Source organism: Triticum aestivum, chromosome 2A (assembly GCF_018294505.1).
Source record: "Triticum aestivum cultivar Chinese Spring chromosome 2A, IWGSC CS RefSeq v2.1, whole genome shotgun sequence".
Lineage (NCBI taxonomy): Eukaryota > Viridiplantae > Streptophyta > Magnoliopsida > Poales > Poaceae > Triticum > Triticum aestivum.
The window spans coordinates 736,827,491-736,846,749 of NC_057797.1; the positions used below are offsets into that span (position 1 = coordinate 736,827,491).

Sequence of the window (19,259 nt, forward strand, 5' to 3'; positions counted from 1 at the left end):
ACCACCACCATCTAATATGCCAGACTTGTTTGCCATATCCTTAGGCTGCTGTTGCGTCCCCAGAACCATATCCTTGGGCTGTTCCTCACTTTAGCCGCCACGCTGCCTAATTCAGGATATTTTGCCACCAAATCAGGTGTTATGCCTCGCTTCTTAGCAGACCTGAGCCTATATTGTTCATGTCTGTATCCGTCGAGGGAGATCCATAATGCAGGTTTCCCAAGCGCCAATGAAAACCCCTCCCCACTTGTCGTTTCAGCCCCCTCCTTCACCACCTTCATCCTTAAATTATTAATCTCCGCCCTCAGATTTGCCTCCTCTGTATCCAGTTTCGCGATCAGACCACTCAAGAGTCTGCGTTCCTGGGAAGAGACGGCTCGATCCATGGGCTCGCCCTTCTTAATGTTACGAGGAGGACGAACTGGAACCTTACTCTGGATCTAAGGGGATCGAGAAAGAGCTTCAGACTGCCGCTCCATAGACTTGCCGGAGTCCCCTTCCGTCGCCATCTCACGAGGCGCCGTCACCTCGACTTTCCACACTCCGCCGCCCGCCGCCGCTCGCTCTTTTTGTGTGTGTTCTACCGCCGCTCGCTCTTTTTGTAACTTAGGGTTTCTAGAGAGGCAGGTCCGAGTGGGATATGCTCTCTGTTTTTTTCCTTTGAGAGGAGTGAGAATGGGATGATTATACTCCCTTCGTTCGGAAATACTTGTCGGAGGAATGGATGTATCTAGACGTACTTTAATTCTAGATACATTTATTTTTATGCATTTCTTCGACAAGTATTTCAGGACGGAGGGAGTATATTTCGTCTCAGGCTCAGCCTGGCCGCGCACCGGATCAAAAAGGCTCAGGCTAAGAATGAAAAACTGCACAAGCTTGGGCCAGCCCAACTAGAGACTTAAGTTTGGGTCAGTTTCTTCTTCTTTATACGTGAACGGAATTTTTTCTGGCATTTTCTATGTTCTTTTCACCGACTTTTTGGTTTTTTATTCTATTTATTTTTCTATTTTTCTATTTTCTATAACTTTAATTTTTATCCTGAAAAATTATGATTTTTCTAACATTTGGTAACATTTTTTAAATTCGCCAACATTTTTTAAAGTATACGCACATATTTAAGAAATACACTTAAGGATTTTACAACAAAAATTAAAAGTTGGTAAACTTTTAAAATTAAAAAAATCTAATTAGATAATTTTCTAACATGAAAATTTCCTATTTTTTGTATTTTAAAAAACATAGACACTTTTAAATTCTCTAATACAATTCTAAACAGCTGAAATTTTTTTTTAGTTATTTTTAATGCAAATCTGTCAAAACTAATCAAGCAACTGGTATTTTCATAGAAAACAAATGGAAAACCAATGAACCAGAAGGAAGGAAAGAAAATCGCTTAGAGGAGCGCTCGACGGAACGCCAAAGTGGGCCAGCCTAGGACCGAGTGCCACGTGCATTTGGTCAAATTTCACAAAAAATACGTGCATTTGGTTAACCATTTTTCTTTTAAACATGGTACAGACGCATACACTCATATATACACGTGTACACTCACTCCTGCGAACACACGCCCTATCCCTGTGAGCATCTATGAGAGACTGTGACGGCATATCATCCTGAGATTAACGAAGTCATTAAAGACGTTTTGTACTCAACGGGAATGTCCCCTCCGACTGAACGTGTATCATCGAAAATCCTGCAATAATTCGGAAATAAATATGAGATGAAGGTAGAACACGCACAAAAAGGTTGAAGGTATCACTGTTCATCTAACCATCCAACCACGGATTAGTTGGCTGGTCAATCATTTTCTATCGTGCCATTATTCAAGTGCTTTTGCTTTCCGACGGGAGAATCCTTGTATGAGATTCCTCGAGCTTTCGAGAGACTTACCCACCGTGGAGACTTTCCGGCGAATGCCGGTGACTGGCGTGATGCCGATTTCCCTCTTCCTTTGATCTCGTCTCTCCTTCCGTTAATCCTCTTGAGCTAATCTTCCTGTTCTCCAATCTGTTTTCCCATCCCCAATCATATCTTCCGCTGCTCAATCCCAGATCTTGTTATCTTCTCAGCCGGAATCTTGGTCGGCAGGACCGGATCCATCTTGGTTCTCCTCGCCGAGCACACCTCAGTAGCCTCGACTTCCCTCCACCCCCTTTTCCCCTCTGGATCCGATCTCTTCCTTCCCCTCCCCCCCCCCCCACACACACCCCGCCCCAGGTGCTGCTGTTGAGTTCCTTTGCTGGTCAGATTGGAGAAGTTATCAAGTTGGACAGGCTGCTGGAGGACTGGCGCAAGGCTTTATAAGGTACTTAAGCTCACATGAAGTTCATTGCATGGAACTGTCGAGGCATGGGCAGAGGCCTCATGAACCACAAAATGCTCTTCCTTGGCAGACTCATTCACTCCACAAAAGCACAGGTGGCCTTCATTTCTGAAATTAAATCATCAAAGGTTAAGTCCTCCGATCTTAATTCACGTTTTCATATGAATAATAGCATTTTTATTCCATCTGGAGGTAAATCTGCGGGATTGTGGCTTATGTGGAATGATAATGTTCAAATTACAGTTCATCTAGCAAATTTTTATACTATCTTGGCCACTGTGGTGAATTCTGCTACTGGATTGCAATTCGGACTTGTGTGTATATATGGCGACCCCTATCATCGCCAGACTTATCAGATATGGGATCAAATTGTTGATTTTATTTATGATAGCCCCGGAAAGATGATATGCATGGGTGATCTTAATGAGATACTGTATGACATGGAGAAAAGTTCGGTCTATGTTAAGTCTAATCGGATGTATGCCTTTCATTCTATGCTGAAAATTTGTGGTTTCTTTGACCTGGGTTATAGTGGACCAGCCTACACTTGGACTAACAAGCGTTTTTCCTCTAAGCCCATATATGAGAGACTGGACAGATGCTTAGTGAATCCAGACTGGTGTGAGCTTTTTCCTAATACTAATGTATTCAACTTGCCCATTATTTTTAGCGATCATGCTCCCATTTTAATCTCCACTGATGGACAGTACAAAAAACCAAGGCAGGACTTTAAATTTGAGAATTTGTGGCTTATGGAATCTGACTTTCAATCTCATGCGAAATCTGTTTGGAGAAATTCTGTCAATAAGCCTTTTTGTGCTAGAACTAAACATCTTGCAGGAGCTCTTAAAAAGTGGTGCAGGAAAAAGAAGCCTCTCCAACAAGAATTAAACTCCTTGGAGCAAAAGATCCAGCAGATTCAGATGATTCCATCACAGGTTCGAGATCATAAACTTGAGGCTTCTCTTATTTCTCAATATGAAAATAACATGATCAGATTAACTGAATTCTACAGTCAAAGGGCTAAAAAGCATTGGGCCAAAGATGGTGACAGAAATACTTCTTATTTTCACCAAGCCGTACTTAAAAGGAGGAGGAAAAATACCATTATTTCCATTAAGGATGAAAATAATATTATTCATTTTGACCTTGAGAAAATAGCTCAAACTTTTGTTGATTACTTCAGGCATATTTTTTCATCTCCGAACGCTAATACTGGCATGCCTTTCATTGGAACTCAGTTCCCATTTCAGAACCAAGATCAGGACTTCACTTATACTATTCTAGATAAGCAGGAAATTTGGCAAACATTACAGGAAATGAACAGAAGAGCTTCACCTGGCCCAGATGGATTCAATGTGGAATTTTATATTGCAAGCTAGAGCTGGATTGGTGATGATGTTACTTCCATGGTGAGAAATTTCTATGTCTCGGGTGTGCTTCCATCTCATATCAATGACACTCACATAGCTCTTATTCCTAAAAAAACTAGTGCCTCTTGTTCCCACTGATTACAGGCCTATTAGTCTTTGCAATGTTATTTATAAAATTATTGCTAAAACTCTTGCTAATCAGCTAAAGGCTCATTTACCTGATTATATCCATCCTACGCAACAAGCTTTTATTGAAGGCAGGAGAATATCTAACAACATTATCATAGCTCAAGAGATTACTCACTCCTTCTGCCTTAATTCTTGGAAACAGGAAGCTTTCATGATAAAAATTGACCTTGCAAAAGCTTTTGATCGTATAGAATGGATGTCGGTGTCAAAACCGGCGGATCTCGGGTAGGGGGTCCCGAACTGTGCGTCTAGGCAGATGGTAACATGAGACAAGGGACACGATGTTTTCACCCAGGTTCAGGCCCTCTCGATGGAGGTAAAATCCTACTCCTGCTTGATTAATATTGATGATATGGGTAGTGCAAGAGTAGATCTACCACGAGATTAAGGAGGCTAAACCATAGAAGCTAGCTTATGGTATGATTGTTGTTCTCCCATATGGACTAAAACCCTCCAGTTTATATAGACACTAGAGAGGGTTAGGGTTACACAGAGTCGGTTACAATGGTAGGAGATCTACATATCCGTATCGCCAAGCTTGCCTTCCACGCCAAGGAAAGTCCCTTCCGAACACGGGACGAAGTCTTCAATCTTGTATCTTCATAGTCCAGGAGTCCGGCTGAAGGTATAGTCCGGCTATCCGGACACCCCCTAATCCAGGACTCCCTCAGTAGCCCCTGAACCAGGCTTCAATGACGACGAGTCAGGCGCGCAGATTGTCTTCGGCATTGCAAGGCGGGTTCCTCCTCCAAGTACTTCATATTTGAACACAAAGGATAGTGTCCGGCTCTGCAAAATAAGTTTCCACATATTGCCATAGAGAGAATAATATTTACACAAATCTAATCTGCTGACGTATTCCGTAGCGTGACATCACACTACGGCGAAGCCTTTATTCAAATCGTTTTTACTGTCCCACCTCAGTGCGTTTAGCGAGGCGGTTTCCTTGGCATGTCCTGTCGAAGCAGAGATCGTGTCCCCTTTATTTACGGGATTTTCATCAATATGGATGTGGGTAACCCAATCGTGCCCGTTGGCATGTTTTCTCGATTAAAGGCGAGTCCCAAACGGTTACGGGGAGGGCCCTTAGTATTCAACCTCTTATAAAGAGACCAAGGTCTTACTCCTTTCTTTCAATCTCAAACGAGTTCGCCCTTCGCCTCGAGTTCCAACACCCAAGGCTCCAGATTTCAAGCGCTTCGGATCTTCGACAATGTCCGGTTCCGACCTTCGAGGCCGAAGGATGCCCTCCTCTTTTACGGAGGAGGACGTGCTAAGGCTGAGAGAGGCCAGGTTCTTGACAGGCGAAATCTCGCATAGGTTGCCTGCTCAAGGGCAGGCCATTCCCACTCCCAAGCCTGGTGAGAGCGTGGTGTTCATGTCTCACTTCCGTCGGGGGCTAGGCTTCCAGACGGATCCCTTCGTGAGGGGGCTCATGTTTTATTATGGGTTGGAATTTCATGACTTAGCTCCGGAGTCCATCCTCCACATGTCCTCATTCATCGTCGTGTGTGAAGACTTCCTCCGTGTTACTCCTCACTTTGGACTATGGCTCAAGACCTTCAAAGTAGAGCCGAAGATGATCGAGGGATGGCACGCAGAGTGTGGAGGCGCTGTTATAAGCAAGAATGCTGATGCTCCATGGCCCGAGGGCTCTTTTCAAGAGGAGCTCGGCTTATGGCAACGAGAGTGGTTCTATATCACCGCTCCCAGGGGCACCAAGTGGGTGACGCCACCTGTCTTTCGCTCGGGTCCCCCACCACAGCTAGCGTCGTGGGTTAATAAAGGACTAGACTGGGGGGCCATCCAAGGCCCTTGTTGCAGGGCCGCATCAGGGATCTCTTAGAAAGAGACCTCAGCCTGGTCAAAGTGACGCAGGTCATGCTGATCCGCTGAACCCTGCCCGGCAAACGTCGCTCCCTTCGCCTGTGGGAGTTTAATCCGGAGGGACCGCGAGCTCTCCAGCATTTCATGGGCGCAACGCCCGTGGAGATGTATAAACTGTTCTTCAGATCACAAGCAATGTGTCCGGACTTGACCGAGGATGCAGGTCTGAGCTACAACCATGCGGATACTCAAGTAAGTAGCCTTGTGTCGGACTCGCTATCCGTATATTTGTCATAAACTTGCCCCTAAAAGAGTTGTCCTTTAAACATGAGTGGATAGCGAAAGCAAAGCTGATCAGGTGTCCGGCTCCCCTCCCCGAGACCACGCCGGATCCCGTGCTAGTCAGGATGTTGAAGATTGTGCCTTTGGAGGAAAGCAAGGGAGGGGACAAGGAAACTACGGCCTCCTTGAAGGAGGCTGTTCGGAAGGGAGGAATCGAAAATTCCTCTCCTCAGGGGAAGAAGAGGACCGCCTCTGAAGACCCGGAGACCATGGCCTCAAAGCGGGGGAAGAAATCCTCGTCAGAGGGTCCTACGCCGGGGGATACCTCGGCCGAATTATGCCCTCAAGGGGATCAGCCCTCCACCGAGCCGTAAGTAGAGAGAGGTTTTCTTTTTAAGAGATGAGAGAAATCCTTTCTTTATATCTGAGGAAAGTAACCAAAAATTTACCTTGTAGCTCGGACCTCAGCCCTTCTCAGTAGAGCTCGTCTTCGGGGGACCTTCTTCCGGAGATGATGGAGAGCGGAACGCCTCCCCCTGCCGTACCGCCTAGCGAGGCGGGCGACCCTGAGGTATCGTCGCGGAGGGTTTCTCCGAATCTGGCAGGGTCGGAAGGTAGTCGTCTGGGCCCCCAAAGCCCTCCGCGTCCGGCCTTCGAAAAGGGCCATCGGACGAGTCTGGCACCGTCCGGTGCACGGTCGGAGGAGCTGAAGGATCTGCTAGGGCGAGCGTCTATCTCAGAGGAGCACCGTGCATTGATGGGTACGGTGATTGAGAGGATTTCATCCGCGGAGAGCGGATTGCACGAGGCCGTCAGGAGTTTACTGACAGGTTTTGAGGTACGTGAAATAATGTACCCTTCCTTGATAGTTGTGCATAAAGAAGATGCGCCCTATGTAGATAGTAGCCCCTGAGACTCTGTGCGTTGTCAAAAGTGACGGCGGGCAGAGGATCATAACCTCAGGTCTAAAATGCCGCCTTCATATGTAGGTGGCGAAGTGTCCGGCGTCCAGCCGGACTAATGAATTTGCCGAGCTAAAGCGGCAACTTGACGTGGCAGATGCCGACATCGCGCTTGTTAACTGGCGGCTTGACGAGGCACAAGGTATGTAATTCCTCCGGTGGCACCTGGTAAGAGGAGCTTTATGCCAGTATCTTACAATATGTGTGCTTGATGCAGATGGTGCTGCTACCATGGAGAATCTTCGGGCGGAACTTGCCCGAGCCAAGGAGCAAGCCAAAAAAAGTGATGCGGCTGCCGGGAAGGCAATTGAAGAGCTGAAAGCCGAACAGGCTGCTCACTGCCGAAGCAAGGAAATGGCCGAGATGGCCGTGAAGCTGAAGAGCGCTGCTGACCGTTACAAGCTTCTTGAAAAAGAAGACCGGGCGGAACAGACGGACCTGGAGAAGGCCGTTGCCGATGCCAAGGATGCTCGCTCTGCGATGAGAGCTATGAAGGAGGAGCTGCGTCAGGCCGGAGAGATCGCGGCTGGAAAGCCCTTTATGCTGCGGAGGAAGTTCTGTGATCCTAAACATGCTTCATTAGACCGAATGTGGAGTACGGCGGACACCTATCTGGATTTGGCAGCGAGTGCTGCAGATGCGACCGAACACTTTCGAGATCAAGAAGATCGCGAAGTGGAAAAGCTCTTCTGGTCTTTCCATAATCCAGAGTGTCCGCTATCAGTAGCCGATCATCTGGCCGAATGGGCTGAGCTGAATAGGTTGTCCGGACTCGCCATGAAGTGTGTCATGAGCCATCTGTGGCCGGAGAGGCCAGAGCCGAAAAGTTATTTCAACTTGGTGCAGCAGTTCCTTGGTGCGGTGCCGCATATTAATGCGATGAAGAGGTCAGCATGCATAGAGGGTGCACGGATGGCTCTTGCCCGGGACAAGAAATACTGGACGGAGATGGAGACCACCGTTGTTGCATCCCGAGATTCGGACGAAAGTTGAGTACCTGCCGAGCACTATTTTCAGGAAGTTCTTCAAGGCGCTCGTGTGATAGAGACGCAGTGCTCGAAGGATGTTATGTTCAAATAGCATATGTTATTGTAAAACAATGTTTTGATAAATTGTAGAAGCTTTTTATACTTGTGCCTTCAAGTATTGTAACACCTCCTGTGCGGCCGTTTAAGATATATATATATATATATATATATATATATATATATATAATTTGAAAGATGGCAGTCGTCGGCTTCAGCCCCCATGCAAATATTGCGGGGGTGTTCGCAGAAGGCGCGTTTTCACACTTGATCCAATGTCTTGGTCCTACAAAGGAGGTGATAGCGCAGCAAACTAGGCAATCGGACTATAATGCTTTAACACTTTCACTTAGCCATCGGAGTTTGATAGTGAGGCTACTTATATAGCCCCTGGTGGCGCCTGCGCTCGCCCGAACTCGGGGCGCGTATGTGCCTGGCCGGGAAACGGCCCTTCGTTAATGCGGAGGAATTCTAAAGATTCCGGTGAGTCATCGAGTGGTTGACCAGTCTCACGCTATATCATGACAATCAGTTTTCGGCTTTCTCTACTGAGGTGCTCGCCTGGCTGAACCGGAGCACAATCGCAGTAGTTCTCCTGGTGCCGCCTTAGCCGATAGAGCGGAACGTAAGGCAGCAAAACACAGGAGCCGGGCAACCCAACATTTAACCAAAGACATGATTCGGAGCTGATGCATATAAAGCCAAACTCACGACGCCGAACACTCCCTAAGGTATTCGGTCTTTATGAGGGCGGGCGGGACAACGCCCTTAGTTATAAGCCCCTAGTGTCCACGTACGCGCAAAATTCTGACGTGGCCACATGCCAAGACGCCAGCCTCCTCCTTGGTTATACCAAAAAAATCAAGGGATGTGTATCAACAAGAGACAGTAAAAAAGGTTAACGCAGGGTCTTAATCTGAAAAGAATCCTTGGAACGGGTCCCTGCTGCACGTCTGCGCCTGTGTCTCCGTTGTGCCATATCCTAGACGGGCGTAGCACGGTGTTCATCTGTAAAAGAGAGGAACTTAATTGAAGAAAGGTCGTGCCGAACATAAGTTATACTAAATAAACAAAGTATAAATTGAAATGGGTAAAATTGAGCTTGATTGTCTCTTATTTTATATGTGCGGAGACCCTAGTACAGGGGTATACGGCTATTAAGCCTTTATCAATGATATTTTTATGCTGGACTCGTCTAGCCGTGTCCATGGTCTTAATGACCTGTTTAGATGTTTTGGCTAGTGAAGCCGTTTTATTGTGGGGCTGTTAAGGCAGCCGCACAATCCTCCATGCGGGAGGCACACTCAATGCTTTCCCTTTAATGAGATGATGCCTCGTGGACCGGGCATCTTAAGCGTAAGAGATGCATAATGCGGAATTGCGTTAAAGCGGGCGAAAGCTTCGCGTCCCAGTAGTGCTTGATAGCTGCTTGAAAATGGGGCGATATGGAAGGTTAGCCTTTCACGACGGAAGTTGTCGGGGAAGCCGAACATAACTTCTAGCCGGAGAGAACCCATGCAATGGGCATCCGGGCCTGGCGTTGCCCCTTGAAAGGAGGTTTTGCTATGGCGAATTTTTGTTGGGTCTATCCTCATGTGGCGGATTGTGTCCTGATATATCAGGTTTAGACCACTGCCGCCATCCATCAGGACATTTGTAAAGTGGAGTCCGCCGATTATTGGATCTAATACCAAGGCAGTCCAGCTTGCGTTCCGGATACTTCTAGAGTAATCCAGATGGTCGAAGGTGATCGGTTTTAACAACCAGTGGCGAGACTCCTTTGGGATAGGCCGTATGGCGCGTATCTCTATGGGCGCCGCTCGTTTTGTTATGTGAAGTGAGTTTACTGTTTTGACTTGTGGAAAATTCTTTTGTTTCCTGGAGCTCTGCTTTTGGGCTTCGTCATCGTCTTCACTTGGTGTGTCGAGCCCCTTGTGTTCGGCGTTGAGTTTGCCGGATTGCTTGAAAACCCAACAATGTCTGTGGGTATGGTTTGCGGGCTTCCGGGAGTACTGTGTATTTGACATATCTTGTCCAAGATTTTGTTTAAGTTGGATAGCTCGTCTCTGTTATCCTTGAGGGGCGGCTTTTTCTGATTCTGGTGAGAGCTTTTGAATCCGGCATTGACTGTCGTGCTCTCCGATCTGCTTCCCTTAGTCCGGCGCTGGTCCTTGTTGCGTCGCGGTTTTCCGTTTCCATCCCTAATTTTGGATGTACTTGGGTCGCTGGTGCTACATCTTGCCAGCCAGCTGTCCTCTCTTGCGCAAAAGCGGGTCATGAGGCTTGTTAATGCGGCCATTGTTCTTGGCTTTTCTTGGCCGAGGTGTCTGGTGAGCCATTCGTCTCGAACATTATGCTTAAAAGCTGCTAGGGCTTCGGCGTCCGGACAGTCGACTATCTGATTCTTTTTAGTAAGGAATCTGTTCCAGAATTTCCGGGCTGACTCTCCGGGCTGTTGAGTTATGTGACTTAGATCGTCTGCATCCGGAGGGCGGACATAGGTCCCTTGAAAATTTGCCCGGAAAGCGTCTTCGATCTCTCCCCAACTTCCAATGGTGTTTTCGGGAAGGCTTTTGAGCCAATGCCGAGCTGGCCCTGTCGTGGTTCTAACTCTGACAGTAATGTAGGGGGGTAAGTATGGAGAGGTGAAGTCTTAGCTATGGAGAGGTTGTAAGGTCGCAAGGTTTACGAGTTCAGGCCTTCTCGGAGGAAGTAAAAGCCCTACGTCTTGGAGCCCGAAGGCGGTCGACTGGATTATGTGTGTATGAGTTACAGAGGTGCGAACCCTTGTCTCGGAGGAGGGGGGTGGCTTATATAGAGTGCGCCAGGACCCCGGCCAGCCCATGTTACGAAGGGTTCAATGTACATTAAGGTAGGGCGTTACTGGTAACGCTAGTAATAAAGTGCTATGATGACCATAAAAGCTACTTAATGACTGACTGTTAGTGTGCGGGGCGCCTTTAGGTCTCCTGACCGTCGAGTGGTTGGGTCTTGGTCGAGTGATTGCTTCTTGGTCGAGTGTCTTCGAGTCTGTCGAGTGGGGCACCTTCAAGTCGATTGAAAGGCGATTTCTTCTAGAGATGTCCTTGGGTAGGGCAGCTAGGACAGGTCCATGACCCTACCCTAGGTCCATAGCTTCATCATTAGCCCCCGAATGGATCGAGGTTTGAGTGGGGAAGGAGTTGAGGACCTCTCCGACTCATTTTTCATGCCGTGAGCATATCTTGCTCTGGATCAATGGACCCGAGTGATGACAGCAACTTCCTTTTTAGTCGCCTTGATCCATTCTTAATTCTTCGTCGAGTGAGTTTCTTTATCTGTAAGGCTCCGAGTGATGGTGCAGAGGAGATCTTTTAGTCTGACAAGTTTGTTTGCTGCCCGCGGATTTAGTGGAATCCGAATTTTGGGAAGCGCGCGGGACAGGGGAGGCCGCAGTAACCAGATGGGATAGAGCGGAATCGCCTCGATCCCCGCGCCGCCTTTTTTGCCACGTATCGCTCGTGCGGTCGTTACGGGATTTGACGGAGCCATCTAGGCCTACCTGTCAGCCACTCGGAAGCGGCCTCATATAAGGCATTGGACCTGAGTCCCCCGAACAGTGCGCCCCATTACTTCTTCTCCTCCTCACGCCTCTCTGCTGTGCTCGTTCTCGCCCCAGCACCACCGCACCACACGCGTCTCGTCGGCGATAATGGTGAAGGAGAGGACAGCGGCTCTGGAGCGGGCGAAGAAGGCGACGGCAAAATCGAAGGGGAAGGCGACGAGCCGGGGCGGATCTTCTTCGCGGACTGGCCTGCCGAGGGGTTGGATCCAGGGCGACTGGATCCACTCGAGGATCTCCCAAGAGGACCTCGACGACCTGGCCGAGCGAGGGCTGATCCCCTACGACTCGGCGCGGCTTCCGGGGAAGGAATCCGAGCCGTAACCCAGGGAGGGTGAGCGCGTTCTTCTTGCCACCCACATCGACCGTGGGTTTTCCTTGCCCCCTCATCCTTTCTTCCGAGGGTTTCTGAACTTCTTTGGGGCTCAACTCCACCATTTTACCCCAACTCAATCGTTTATCTTGCCGCGTTCATTTCCTTGTGTGAGAACTTCTTGGGTTGTCGACCTCACTGGGGTCTTTTCAAGCATATTTTCACTTGCCGCTCCCAGACAGTGAAAAAGGCTAATCCGAGTGACGAGAGGACCCAAGTGATCCAGATGTGTGGGGGCCTTGGCATCCAGACGAGGGGAAAAAGCTCCTTTCCGGCCATGATTCTTCCCGATTCAGTTCGCGGATGGCAGTCGACCTGGTTCTACTGCAAAGACCAGTCGACGCCAGGGCAATCGACTGGCCTCCCTCCCTTTACCATGGACCGAGTGGAAAAACCCTCCCCTTTGAAGGTGCTCCCGGAGGAGAAGGCGCACTTGAAGGTGTTGGTCAACCGAGTGGCCCAGCTCATTCGTGATGGGGTCACTGGTATGGATCTCTTGGAGGTCTTCCTTCAGCGGCGCATCCAGCCTCTCCAAGCCCGAGACCACCCGATGTGGATGTATTCGGGTCTAGAAGACTCCACTCGGATCCACCCGGAGGAGGTCGATGACGACACGCTGGAGAAGTGGTTGTCGAGCATTACCGGGAACAAGGACAACCCCAGGGGAGCCAGGAGAGTCCCTCCATTCGACCAGTCTCATGCACCAGAGAAGGTCTGATTCTGAGTTTTCGCTTGTAATCTGAATTCACTCGCGTAGCTGCCTGTATTGCGCCGACTGACTTTGTTCTCCCTGCTTTCTTTCAGGCCATTATTGAAATGTATTCAATGCCCAACGGGGAGCAAGAGCAAGCTCTGGAAGGCGAGGCGAGTGGTGGCGAAAGTGGCGGGTGGACTTCCGATGGTGAAGGGGATGGAGGAAGCGACGACTCGAGTGATGAGGAAGAAGTCGAGCCGCCTCCTCGCATAGAGAGGCGATCCAAGCTTGACCAGGATCGGCCGAGTGCCCGCGACAAGGCGACTGCTCAGGCTGGCCAGTCTTCGAAGCGTCCTCGGATCTCTTCACCAACCACGACTGAGAAGGCGCCAAAGCACCCCAAAGTTGCAGAACCGAAGACTCGGAAGGCGCTGCCGAAGATCAAGATCGATATCCCTGTCGCCTCTGCGTGAGTGTTTCTCCTTGTATTCACTCGATGCTCCGCGCTGTTTATTTTTCTTATTTTAACTGGACGAGCTTTGGAATTGTTAGCGCTGCCACTTCCGGGACCTCAGCTTACAAGGATGATGATGAGGTGATGGAGGATGCGGTCACTTCTAATCCGGGTATGATTTCTGCCATACTATCTTTCTTTGGTCGATTCAACTGCATCGTGCATCACTGGGTGACGTGATTTTGGCAATTTGAACTTTGTACAACTCCCAACATTATTGACCTCCCTGATGATGATGAAGAGCCCGAGAGGTCTTTGACAAGGAAGAGTAGGCGAGCTCCTGTAAGTGAGGCGCTGCAGTCGACGCCGAGGGCGGAACCAGTCGTTCAGGACACTGGTGACGTCAACCGGGGTTCTGTTACCTTCGCGGAGCCCCTGTCGAGCGCCTTGCCTTCTTCTTCGACTGCTCAGGTCCCTGTCGACCCGCCTTCACTTTTTGCAACTCATCATGTCCCGGAGGACGAGGTGAATGCTGCTAGGGAAGCCATATGCTAGGCGGGCATTATGATGGAGAAGATGAAGACGGTGCGGGACGCCAGCCAAGCCGCCTATGATGCCAGCTCGGCTCTCCAGAGCAATGTTCAGGTTAGTTGGTCGCCGCTTGTTCTGTTAGGATATGCTATCTGAAGATTCTTTCTGAAAATATTTTCATCTGTACACCCACTGGGTGTGTCGATTGAATTTTTTGGACTAGTGGGGGCACGCTGAGTGCACCCACTGGGTGTAGTCCCTGAGGCTACGGTGGACTGCTGGCAGTCGACCGTAGTTTTTGTATTTTGTCGAGTAAAACCGAACTGGTAGTTTGTTTCTTCCGCTCGATCCGGTCGAGTGGAATCAGAACCGGTGGGGGCACGCAAAGTGCACCCACTGGGTGTAGTCCCCGAGACCGCGGTCGACTGCTGGCAGTCGACTGTGGTCTGAGTTCTACTCTGTCTCTCTCTCTCTCTCTTTTTTTTTTGAACTCGACTCCGGCGGGCCGGTCGAGTGGGATCAGAACCGGTGGGGGCACACAAAGTGCACCCACTGGGTGTAGTCCCCGAGACTATGGTGGACTGCGGGCAGTCGACTATAGTCTTAGTATTTGTTGTTTTTTGATGTGGAATAATTTCTCCCCTTTGGTTTCAGAAATCTTGTGATCTTGGAGCTCGCTTCGCTGATTTGGAAAGTCAGCAGATTCAACTGAAACTTGACTTGGAGCTAGCCAGGACAGAACTGCAGACGGTCAGAGACGGCGCTGCCGATAAGACAAGTCTGTTGATTGGTCAGTTTTAGGCCCGAGCCCCCTTCTGCTATTCCTGAATCAATCATCATTTCTTTGCAGAAAAATTGAGAGAGAGGCTTTGGGGAAAAAGGATCAGGATTTGTCTGCTGCCCAGAAGGAAGCCGACGACAGGACCGCTCTGGCCGAACAGAAGCTGGCTTCAGTCGGCCAGTTGGAAGAAGAGAATACCAGGCTGAAGACTGCTCTGAATGAAGCCAACAGGGAGTGCACACGTTGGAAGAAGGAGAACCTCAACCTGAGCGAAAAGATGGAAGGCGTTGCTTGTAGGAGGGACGATCTGGAGAGCTACCTGAGGAGCCTTGCCAAGAAGTTATATATCAAGCTTGAAGGTGCACATTTAGTTCCGACTGATTTTTTTCTTGTGTCGACTCAGTGTATAAAAATTGACTTATCCTTGGATCGTGAATGCAGAGTTTTGCCAGAACTTTGAAGAGGAGACTGGGCGGATCGAACCAGGTTTGGATCCAATCAACTCTCCCGTGAAAGATGAAGCTGCCATGAATTTGCTCCGACTGGAATCTCGCATTGACGGTGCCGTGGACTACTTGGCTCGACTAAAGGTCGCCATGTCACGGATCGACCCGACACTTTGGCCAGAGGCTACGCTCCAAAATGATCTCGAGTCTCGGATGACTCGTCTTAACGGAATCCCTGACCGAGTGCAGGAGTGGAAGAAGTCTTCTGCTCGGTGCGGCGCTGATGTGGCTCTGTCCTTGGTTCGTGTCCACTTCAAGGAGGTGCGACAAGACAAGCTGGCAGCAATCAAGGTCGCCAACACCCAGAAGCATGACTTCCGAACCTTTATGGAGACTTTCATCGCTGCAGCCACTCGGATAACCGACGGTGTCGACCTGGATGAGTTCGTCGAGCCTGCCAGCCCTCCTCCCGCGGAGTGAACAAACTCTTATGTCCCACCTTAAATTTGTCTCGGAATGCCGAGTGGTTTTTCTAACCGTTAAACTTTTTCGGGTCGCATGCCCGAGTACCTCGATCCGTGATCCAGAATCTTTAGGATTTTATCTGAACTTGGTTTACCATTGAATATCTTTATGAATCTCCTGCTGAGTGAACCCAACCTTTATTCGAGACAACTTTCTGTATTCGCAGCACAACTCCGAAGGAGGGGGAAGTAGTCGACCCATGCCTTGTATTTGTGGCGAAGCTCCCCAGGGGCGGGCGGCGGTCGACCCACACCCTGTTACTGCAGAGTGGGACGAAGCGCACATTGTATTTGTGGCGAAGCTCTCCAGGAGAAGGGTGGGGGGGGGCAGTCGACCCGTACTTCATTACTGTAGAGCGGGATGAATCGCGCATTGTATTTGTGGCGAAGCTCTCCAGGAGAAGGTGGCAGTCGACTCGTACTTCGTTACTGTAGAGCGGGATGAATCGCGCATTGTATTTGTGGCGAAGCTCTCCAGGAGAAGGTGGCAGTCGACCTGCCCCTCGTCGTCCTTGAGGATTGAGACGTGTTTGTGAGAACTTAGGCGAGTACTGGACTGCAGCTAAGCCCCGAGTGGGAGGATTGCTCTCCACTCGGTAGGTTTTTTTCAAACTTAGGCGAGTGCCTGACTGCGGCTAAGTCTCTAGGTGGAAGAACTTAGGCGAGTACTGGACTGCAGCTAAGCCCCCGAGTGGGAGGGTTGCTCTCCACTCGGTAGGATTTTTCGAACTTAGGCGAGTGCCTGACAGCAGCTAAGTCTCTGGGTGGGAGAACTTACGCGAGTACTGGACTGCAGCTAAGGCCCCGAGTGGGAGGATTGCTCTCCACTCGGTAGGATTTTTTCAAACTTAGGCGAGTGCCTGACTGCAGCTAAGTCTCTGAGTGGGAGAACTTAGGCGAGTTCTGGACTGCAGCTAAGCCCCCGAGTGGGAGGTTGCTCTCCACTCGGTAGGATTTTTCAAACTTAGGCGAGTGCCTGACTGCAGCTAAGTCTCTGAGTGGAAGAACTTAGGCGAGTACTGGACTGCAGCTAAGCCCCCGAGTGGGAGGGTTGCTCTCCACTCGGTAGGATTTTTCAAACTTAGGCGAGTGCCTGACTGCAGCTAAGTCTCTGAGTGGGAGAACTTAGGCGAGTACTGGACTGCAGCTAAGCCCCGAGTGGGAGGATTGCTCTCCACTCGGTAGGATTTTTTCAAACTTAGGCGAGTGCCTGACTGCAGCTAAGTCTCTGAGTGGGAGAACTTAGGCGAGTACTGGACTGCAGCTAAGCCCCCGAGTGGGAGGATTGCTCTCCACTCGGTAGGATTTTTCAAACTTAGGCGAGTGCCTGACTGCAGCTAAGTCTCTGAGTGGGAGAACTTAGGCGAGTACTGGACTGCAGCTAAGCCCCCGAGTGGGAGGATTGCTCTCCACTCGGTAGGATTTTTCAAACTTAGGCGAGTGCCTGACTGCAGCTAAGTCTCTGGGTGGGAGAACTTAGGCGAGTACTGGACTGCAGCTAAGCCCCCGAGTGGGAGGATTGCTCTCCACTCGGTAGGATTTTTTCAAACTTAGGCGAGTGCCTGACTGCAGCTAAGTCTCTGAGTGGGAGAACTTAGGCGAGTACTGGACTGCAGCTAAACCTCCGAGTGGGAGGATTCCTCTCCACTCGGTAGGATTTTTCAAACTTAGGCGAAGCGGATTCGCAGCTAAGCCACCCACCGGGGGATTTCTTACGCAAACAAAAACAATAATAATCACTGGGAAAATTATAACGCTCTTGTCTTTGATAAATAAACTATAGGAGTTTTTCTTATTACATCTCGTCCGAGTGAGAATTCAAGTATAAAAGGGGCGGAGCAGCTCCGCATTCCAGGCTCGTGGCTCATCAATCTGGCGATCGACATTGTAGAGGTGGTATGATCCATTGTGGAGGACTCTGGTGACTATGAAGGGGCCTTTCCAAGTAGGAGCAAGCTTGTGTGGTTTCTGCTGATCCACTCGAAGGACTAAGTCTCCTTCTTGGAAGGCTCGGTTCTTCACGTTTCTGGCATGGAATCGACGCAAGTCTTGCTGATAGATGGTCGATCGGATCAGGGCCATTTCTCTTTTTTCTTCTAGGAGGTCGACTGCGTCCTGCCGGGCTTGTTCTGCTTCATCTTCTGAGTAGAGCTCGACTCTGGGAGCGTTGTGAAGCAGGTCACTCGGTAAGACTGCCTCGGCTCCGTAGACCAGAAAGAATGGGGTTCTTCCGGTCGATCGATTCGGCGTTGTCCTCAATCCCCAGAGGACTGATGGGAGCTAGTCGACCCATGCACCTGCTGCGTGCTTGAGATCGCGCATCAATCGGGGCTTCAGTCCTTTGAGAATTAGGCCATTTGCCCTTTCTGCTTGTCCATTCGACTGGGGGTGAGCAACCGAAGCATAGTCGACCCGAGTGCCCTGAGAGGCGCAAAAGGCCCTGAACTCGTCGGAATCGAAGTTTGACCCATTGTCCGTTATGATACTGTGCGGAACTCCATATCTGAATATCAACTCTCTGATGAAACTGATAGCGGTGCAAGCGTCGAGATTCTTGATAGGCTTGGCTTCAATCCATTTGGTGAACTTGTCGACTGCTACCAGCACATGAGTGAAGCCGCTCCTGCCTGTTCTCAGTGGCCCAACCATGTCCAGCCCCCAAACAGCGAAGGGCCAGACGAGTGGAATGGTTTTCAAGGCTGACGCGGGCTTGTGCGGCATATTGGAGTAATACTGACACCCTTCACATTTGTCGACTATCTCTTTAGCCATCTCATTGGCCCTTGGCCAGTAGAACCCCGCTCGGTATGCTTTAGCCACAATGGTCCGAGAGGACGCATGATGACCACAGGTCCCCGAGTGGATATCGTTAAGGATCATCTGACCTTCTTCTGGTGTGATACACTTCTGGCCGACCCCAGTCGCGCTTTCCCTATATAACTGTCCCTTTATGACTGTAAAGGCCTTGGATCGACGGACGATCTGTCGAGCCTCTTCCTCGTCTTCTGGGAGTTCTTTCCTTAGGATGTACGCGATGTACGGTTCTGTCCAGACGGGAGTGGTAACCAGCACTTCCATTATCAGATCGACCACAGCTGGAACTTCAACTTCAGTCGGATCCGTGGCGCTTTTTGGCTGCGGGGCCTCTTCCGTGAAGGGATCCTCCTGGACTGATGGTGTGTGGATGTGCTCCAAAAACACATTGCTGGGAATGGCTTCTCTTTTGGAACCTATTTTTGCCAAATCATCAGCTGCTTGATTTTTCAGTCGGGGTATGTGATGAAGCTCTAACCCCTCGAATTTCTTCTCCAGCTTTCTCACTGCATTGTAATAACCAGTCATGGCTGGACTTCTGACATCCCACTCCTTCATCACCTGATTAACCACCAAATCTGAGTCGCCATAGACCATGAGGCGACGGACGCCGAGTGAGATGGCCATGCGCAACCCATATAAAAGTGCTTCATATTCTGCCTCGTTATTGGAGGAATCAAAATGGATTTGAAGAACATATCTGAGTTTATCTCCTCTGGGGGAGACCAACACCACTCCGGCACCGGAACCACTCAGCATCTTGGAGCCGTCGAAAAACATAGTCCAATGCTCCGAGTGAATCTGAGTCGGCAGCTGCTGTTCAATCCACTCGGCGACGAAATCTGCGATTGCTTGGGACTTGATAGCTTTCTTTGCCTCAAACTTGATATCAAGGGGAAGGAGTTCAATCGCCCATTTTGCCACTCGACCAGTTGCATCCCTGTTATGCAGGATCTCTGATAATGGAGCGTCGCTGACGACTGTAATGGAATGATCAGAGAAGTAGTGAGCAACTTTCTTGGTGGTCATATAAATCCCATATACAAGCTTCTGATAG

The 19,259-nt window shown here is 49.6% G+C and overlaps 1 pseudogene; it reads right to left on the reverse strand.

The window, feature by feature from the left end:
• Positions 1-11: 11 nt before the first annotated feature.
• On the reverse strand, positions 12-18,109 carry LOC123191945 (uncharacterized; annotated as a pseudogene).
• Between the last annotated feature and the right edge of the window lie 1,150 nt (positions 18,110-19,259).